Source organism: Vombatus ursinus, unplaced genomic scaffold (assembly GCF_900497805.2).
Source record: "Vombatus ursinus unplaced genomic scaffold, bare-nosed wombat genome assembly UNPS02004655.1, whole genome shotgun sequence".
NCBI classification, from domain to species: Eukaryota; Metazoa; Chordata; class Mammalia; order Diprotodontia; family Vombatidae; genus Vombatus; species Vombatus ursinus.
The window spans coordinates 71,873-79,778 of NW_020944433.1; positions in this window are offsets into that span (position 1 = coordinate 71,873).

Here is a 7,906-nt window from a genome sequence, read left to right on the forward strand (position 1 = left end):
CTGAGAATGAAGGACCACCAACAATAATGTCATGTATGTGCCTCTAACTCACCTTCCTGTATTGCCTTTCCCTCTTATAATGCGAGTTCCCTGATGGTAGAGACTGTCTTGATTTTGTCTTTGTATTCCCATTGCTTAGCACACTGCTTGGTACATTATTGGTTAGTCATGTCTGACTCTTCATGATCCCATTTGGGGTTTTCTTGGGAAACATACTGCAGTGGTTTGCCATTTCCTTCTCCAGCTCATTTTATAGATGAGGAAACTGAGGCAAGCTGGGTTAATTGACTTGCCTGGGATCACACAAGCCAGATTTGAACTCAGGAAGATGAGTCTTCCTTACTCTAGGCCAGGCACTCTATCCACTGTACCACCTAGATGTCTGATGTAAATGTAATATATAGGATATCTTAATTAAGAGATACATGTTGGTATTAAATTGCATACCTTCCAACTCTTCCTGCCCCCCCCTTGCCATATTCATATTAATCTCTAATCTCATTAATGTGAGTATTTCCTCCATTGATACAAGTCACACTCCACCCATGCCTTTCCATTCTGTGTAACGTTTGGCTAGGGCCTCAAGTTCACCACAGGCCATCCACCCAATGAACTGTGAGGCTTCCTCATTTTCTCCTGATAGCCCCTCAACAGAACATGTGGGGCTGTCCCTAGATTCTCCCTCCTTCTTGCTCGATGACTAGCTCATTTTCTTTTATAGTCATATACTTCTTGGACAATTTCTTCCATACCACTTATTCTATGTCTCCAGCTTAATTCCCTTCTCTCATATGCTGCAGTCTATTTCCTCCCACCACGTACCTTCTGAACCAATCAACAACAGGACAGACGGGCCACTGCTCTTCTGGCCTGGACAAGATAGGGAGACTCGATCTAGAAGCTATCAGGAAAGAAAGAACTTTGTAATTTCCCCTAAGGCAATCCAATCCATCCTTCTTCTCTGGTTTAATTCTGGGCCTAGCGTGTCTATTGCTCAGTTTCAATATTTATCACATAGCTATAGCTCTAAAGAGAGAAGGTAAGGGGGAAAGGAACAAATATTTAATAAATGCCCACCATGTGCCCAGTACTACACTCAGTACTTTATAAATATTATGTAATTTGATCTTCACAGTCTCTGGGAAGTAGGCGCTATCATTATCTCCATTTTAGTTGAGTAAACTGAAGCAGATAGAAGCCGGGTCACACAGCTGCAAGTGTCTGAGGTTGGATTTGAACTCATTTTCCTGTCTCCAACTCTAGTACTCTATCTGTCGTGTCCACTGAAAGAGATAGAGATAGAGAAAGAGATAAGCTTTAATGACTTAAAACTACACCAAGACTTTTGGAACACCCTGTATATGTGTACATATATGTATATATATGCAATAAACATATTTATGTATGTGTGTGTATATAATATAATATCGTTCTCCTTATTTACCAATGGAGTGGGAAGAATCTCTCAGCGGATCTTCAAAAGGCGTAACCTTGTCTTCTGCTTTCTTCCTTCAACTCTCTAGGTAGATCCGTGGAACTGTAATTCTGGGACTTGCCATGAGGGACTGGGAAGGGCTGGGCTCCATACTGTTCTCATGCGGCAGTGAGAAAAGATGCTCAGCCAGGTGAGCTGTCTGGTCCTTGGGGCCCCTAGCTGCCTTTTCTGCTTTGTGTTTCCTTCTCTGATCCTAGGTGACTCAACAGCGATTCTAAGGTGGAAACGCCCAGTCTTACAGGAAATCTTGAACATTTAAGAGTTCGGAAACTTAGGTTTTAAGTTGAGGTTAGCATCACTAGAGGACCTATTTCTTCTTTCAAGACAACCACTGATGGCCAAGCCCTGATCTGGCTTGGAAGAAGACACGTATCCACAGGGAATTTTTTGGACTGTCCAGAGTTGAGGTAAAATATAAAATGTCTACTCAGCAGTCCCATGAACTATGTCTTGATATTTTAGGTAACAATCTACCAGGAGAGTACGGGCAGCCGGGTAGTACAGTAGATAGAGTGCTGGGCCTGGAGTCAGGAAGACTCATCTTTGTGAGTTCCAATCTGGCCTCAGACACTTACTAGCTGTGTGACCCTGGGCATGTCACTTAACCCTGCTTACTTCAGTTTCTTCATCTGTAAAATGAGCTGGAGAAGGAAATGGCAAACCACTCTAGCAACTTCGTCAAGAAAACCCCAAATAGGGTCATAAAGAGTCAGACACAACTGAACAAACACCAGGAAAGTATAATAGTAGTTATGTTATCGCTGCTGCTTTTAAAAGTTTTTTTTTTCCATCAATGTGTACCTGTGGATCTCATGTGTGTAGTAAGGTTCCCTTCCTAGTTGTGGTTAATCATACAGAAGCTTTAGAAGGGGGAGGCTGCTTCTAGCCATTAGGGGACTCCTCCTCGTCTCAAGTGCAAACCCCTCGACAATGAATCACATGTGTCCAGAATTAGGACTTCAAGCCCTACCCCTCCTCTCTTTCCCCCTGCTCCCTCACTCTACTTCTAATCTACCAAGTAGTGGTTGTGAGTTAAGGAAGAAGGATGTGTAAAAACATGCTGGGCTGTACCTGGCCCTAAAGGGTCCTTCACGTCTGCACCATTGCCGGTTGGCAGTTTGGCTGGGATGGGAATTGACAGTATTCTCCGGGATCTTAAAGAGCATCCATGCTCCCTAAAATGAATCAGAGAAATGGTTCAGAGACCTACATCTAAAGGAGATGCTTGTCCTTAAAGCTTCTTCTCCCATTCTTGAGTCATAGGCTTTAGACGCTCTGAGACAGAGAGCCAGGCAGTAATAGCTGGCATTTGTATAGCATTTTAAGATTTGCAAAGCACTTTACTTGTATCATCGCATTTAATCCTCAAACTAAACCTGAGAACTAGGTTCCATTATTATCATCCCTGTTTCCAGAAAAGGAAACTGAGTCACGTAGAGGTTAAGTGAGTGTGTGACGGGTCACATGGCTCATAAATATCTGAGGCCAGATTTGAACTCAGGTCTTCTTGACTTGAGGTCTAACTCTCTATCCCCTGTGCCACCAAGCTGCCTCCTAAAAGCATCTATCCACCCTCAGCAAGGTTCAGAAACTGCATCCTCCCTGTGAGTTACTCTGTGAGATCCTTCACTGCAGTAACAGCAACCTGACTAATCACTATGACAGGTGACATCCAAAGTAGGATATAGCAGTGTTAAAAATGTGTGTGTGGACAAAGTCACATTATATCTATGCATATCATGGACCTATGGCAGCCTTGCTTGCCCATCCCTGCTCCCATCTTCTGGGATATACAGACCCATTGGACAACAGAATCACAACTAATGCAAGGCTTTGCACATAGTAGGTGCTTAATAGATATTTGTCAAATTGAATGGCATGGAATAAAACCAAAGAAGCATAGAATAATAAAATTATGGAGTTTTTGAGTTACAAGGGACTTAAGAATCAATAAGATTATTGATTCAGGGCTGGAAGGACCTTAGAGGTGACCTAGTCTGGCCCACTCATTTTATAGATGAGGAAGCCTAGAAAGGCAGAGTAGCTTGACCAAGGTCCCAATCCTTGTAAGTGGGAGAGGATGGGTCCAAACTTAAATTCCAGAGGCAGCTATCTTTACAAGGAAACACGTTGTCTTCTGAAATGTTTTCCTAGGAGTAATGTGCTTGAGGTTTGGTGATGTAGTCCAAACTCTTATCAGGTGTAAGGCTCACTTTGACAGTCCCTCCAGTTGAGGTTGGGGGGTGAGTGGATGGGGTCATCCAACCAAATGAAGAAATCCGACAAAAGCAACTGATTACTCACAAGATAGCCCTTTCCATTGTGAGGTAGCTTTGAGTACTAGACATTTCTTCATAAGATCACAAGATTGCTCATTTAGATTTGGAAGGTAATTTAGAAATCATCAAACCCAACCCCCTTGTTTTAGAAATGAGGAGCTAAGGCTCAGAGAAGCTGAATGATTTACCCAGGTCACACAGTAACTGACAGAGTTAGGATTCAATCATGGGTCCTTTGAGGATAAATTCCTCATTCTTTTCTTGATACCAGACTGATCCTATGGCTACCTATTGTCCCTACTCTCACTCTGACCCTGCCCCTCAAATAGGTTGCATTATATGACTTTCAAGATTTCTGATAGCGCTCAGATTGTCTGATGCCACATGTAGTGTCAGGAAGCAGCTGGTGCTGTCCCAAGCATGGTCTGGCAATGAAAGTATTGTATGGGGACAGCTAGGTGGCGCAGTGAATAGAGAACTGGCCCTGGATTCAGGAGGACCTGAGTTCAAATCCAGCCTCAGACATATAACACTTATTAGCTGTATGACCCTGGGCAAGTCACTTAACCCCATTGCCTAGCCAAAAAAATCCAAAAAACCAAAAAAAAACAACAACAACAAAAAAACAAATTGTGAAAGTATAGTTTGAGGCAGCTAGGTGTTACAGCAGATAGAGCCTTTGTCATGGAGTTAAGAAGATCCGAGTTCAAATCCAGCCTCAGACACGGACCAGTTGTGTGACCTTGGGCAAATTACTTCTACTTGCCTTGTTTCCTCAACTGTAAAATTCGGATCATAATAGCGTCCGCCTCCCAGGGTGATTGTGAGGATCAAACGAGATAATACGTGTAAAGCGCTTTACAAACATTTGAGCACTATATCAATTCTAGCTATTGGTTGCTATTGACTGGATATTTGAGTCAGGAAAGAACTCTTGTGCTAGTAAAAAACAGATTTTTCTGGATCCTGACATGTATAATATGTGAACAATCTGTGTTGAATGTGTCCAGAGTAAAGTACAACCAGTTTGTGCTGTGTACTTGGAGAATATAGACATCAGTAAACTGTTGGAGCTAAGTGAGCATTGATTTTTTTTTTTGTCTTTAGAAGGAGACTCTGAAAACACAGGTCACATCTTAGGGGTGACTGACCACAGGGGATGCTTTGCCTTTCTAGCATCAGAGTTTAACAGAGTGCCTAGCACAGAATAAACACTTAATAAATGCTTGTCGGTTGACTGACTGAATGATCACCCTTAAGAAGACCCACAGCCTGAACATTTTACTGCAGTGCACTAAAGATGCTAGTGACCTTGACGTGTGAACAGTCCTGGAATCAGCATGTGGCATTTTTAGGGCAAGCATCTAATGCCACCAGGAATGATGTCACGAGTTTTGTTCCATACTTGAGCATGTTTGGGAGAGAATCATATTTGCCCACTTACTTGTGCTTTGGAGTTGAAGAAGGTGAAGACAATGGATGACTCATAAACCAAGATGTATCTAGCTTAAAAATCTGAAGAAGGCTTATTGCTTAACTGGGCCTCAGCCCAGAAAAGCTAACGGGAACAAATGGCTCTGTAGGGTCTGATTCCATTGTCAGCATTTCCATGCTGGTGACACAGTTCTGCCAAGAAATGTGGGCATGCAGCAAACATACAGGTTAGTAGACTGACAGAAAGTCATGTCCTATCAGTTTATAGAAAGATTGGGCAATTCGTCAGTAGCCCCAGAGAATGATTAGTGTCCTGTAAAGACAGTGCTCCAGAACCATTCGTAACATTGTTATCTTTGTATAAATTGTTTTCCTACTTCTGCTCACTTCACCCAGCATCTTCTCAGTCTTCTTTGAAAATGTCCATTTCATCATTTCTTATGGAACAATAATATCTCATTGCATTCATATGCTGCAACTTTTTTTAGTCATTCTCCAAAAGAAGGACACTGTCTAAGTTTCCAATTTTTTTTTTACCACCAGAAGAAGAATTGCTATAAATATTGCTGTGTTTATAGGCTCCTTCAACATTTTGTCATTTTTCTCTTTTGCTACCTTTGCCAGTGTCATAGGTAGGGGGTAGAGCCTCAAAATTGCTTTAATTTGCATTTCTCTAATTATTTACAATTTAAACATGTTCCCCTATTGTTAAAGATAGTGTGGATGTCTGCTCTTGAGAACTGCCCGCTCATATTCTTGCCCATTTGTCTTTTGAGAAATGGCTCTTAGTCTTATAAATTGTAACCAGTTCCTTCTATTTTTTGGAAACAAAACCTTTGTCAGAGAAACTTGCTACAAAGGTCATTTTCTCAGTTAACCATTTCCCTTATACTTTTTTACTACATTAGTTTTTGTGCAAAAAAACTTTTCAAGTTTATGTTTTCCCCTCTATCTTATTCCCTTATACTTTTCCCTTTGTTTGCTCCCCACCTCTCATGTTCTACTTCATACCTGGAAAATTGCCAATGAAGACAAATGTTGGGAATGTTCAACATTTGAGAGGTTGTGGGAAGATAGGCACACTAGTACATTGTTGGTGGATTTGTGAATCAGTACAAACATTTCAGAAAGCAATTTTGAATTATGCAAATAAAGTGACTAAGGGTGTTCATAACCTTTGACTCAGAGATTTTATAACTAGACTTATGCCCCAAGGAGATCACTGCCCATATATATATATGTATATCTCTATATAAAATATTTACAGCAGTAATTTTTTTTGAGCTAGTAAATTGGAAATAAAATAGATGCCCATCAAATGAGGAATGGCTAAACAAATTGCAGTACATGAATGTAATGGGATATTGCTGTGTAATAAAAAGTGACAGACGTGATGAATATCAAGAAGTATGGGAAGATTTATACAAAGTGATACAGAACCAAGAAAAGATCATACACAATGACTACAACAACGCAAGTGGAAAGAGCAACTACAGAACAGCAGAAGGGAATATTGTAAAGTTACACAGAGAAAGCATGACGCTCAAAGAAGAGAAATGAGAGGACACACTTACCCCACTCTTTCATAAGGTCCGTGGATGTGGTACGTTGTATATATGTTCAGATTTTTTCCATGTACTGATAATTTTTGCTGATTTTTTCTTTAAAAATATTATTTGTGATATGAGATAGCTCTCTAGGAGGGGAATGGAGAGGGTACTACAAGAAATTTTGATATTGTAAAAAACAAAAGATATAAAAATTTTATTTAAAAAAGGTGTCATTGCTTTTGCAAACTAAAACCTTACAACTTAAAAGATCTGTAACATCTAGCTAAACCACAGATTGGAGGTGGTGAATATTGCTGATGCCTGTAGGAGAGAGCCCAGGGTGGCCAGTGCCTTGATCTGTGTGGCAGAGTTATGATTCCCTCTGAGGGGTCCAGTGGTTCAGCAGTAGACCAGAAACTAAGTAACCAGTATCCCAGTGGAGAGTAACTTGCCTGAGCCAGCCCAGCAGCCAGGCAACCTGCTTGGGTTAGCCCAGAAACAGATTGACCCACCAAGCTAAGACACTTTGCCCTAAGAGGAGTAAGCCCAACCTTGCATCAGAGCATCTCATCCATCAGCAATGCTGATGCCCTGCCCTATGGTGAACTTGGAGGAGTCTCTGGAGAATGAGGGACATAGAGACCCTGCTTTCCCAGAGTTATGAGTTTACCTTGGCCTTTGTATCCCTTGCATGTGAATCTCATTATCATTTTACTTTAAGTTAATGCCCACTCTTCCATGGACTATGGCTATATTTATGGGAGAATGCACCCCAAATTTTCAAGGGAAAAAGGCCTTTTAACTACTGTTCTTGCTATACTAGTTTATAAATTCATTTTCTAAAAGCTAATGGAGTTTACTGGTTAATTATCAAGGGTGACGCACATTAGAAGAGGCTCATGAACTGCAGTTTTCAGAGGAGAGGTACTCACAGGGTCACCTCTATAACCCAAGGTTGTGGTCTCTTCTCTGAAGCCCCAACCTGCTACTGTGTGAGTTAGAGCGGTAAGTCTGGGGTGGGGGTACTACATAAAAGTTTTAAGATTCTTTGGTTTTGTGATTCTAAGAGTCCATATTATTAAGATTCTGTGATTTTAATCATATATGATTATATGTTTCTTTTGTTCTCAGCTACTAAGATTCAGTGA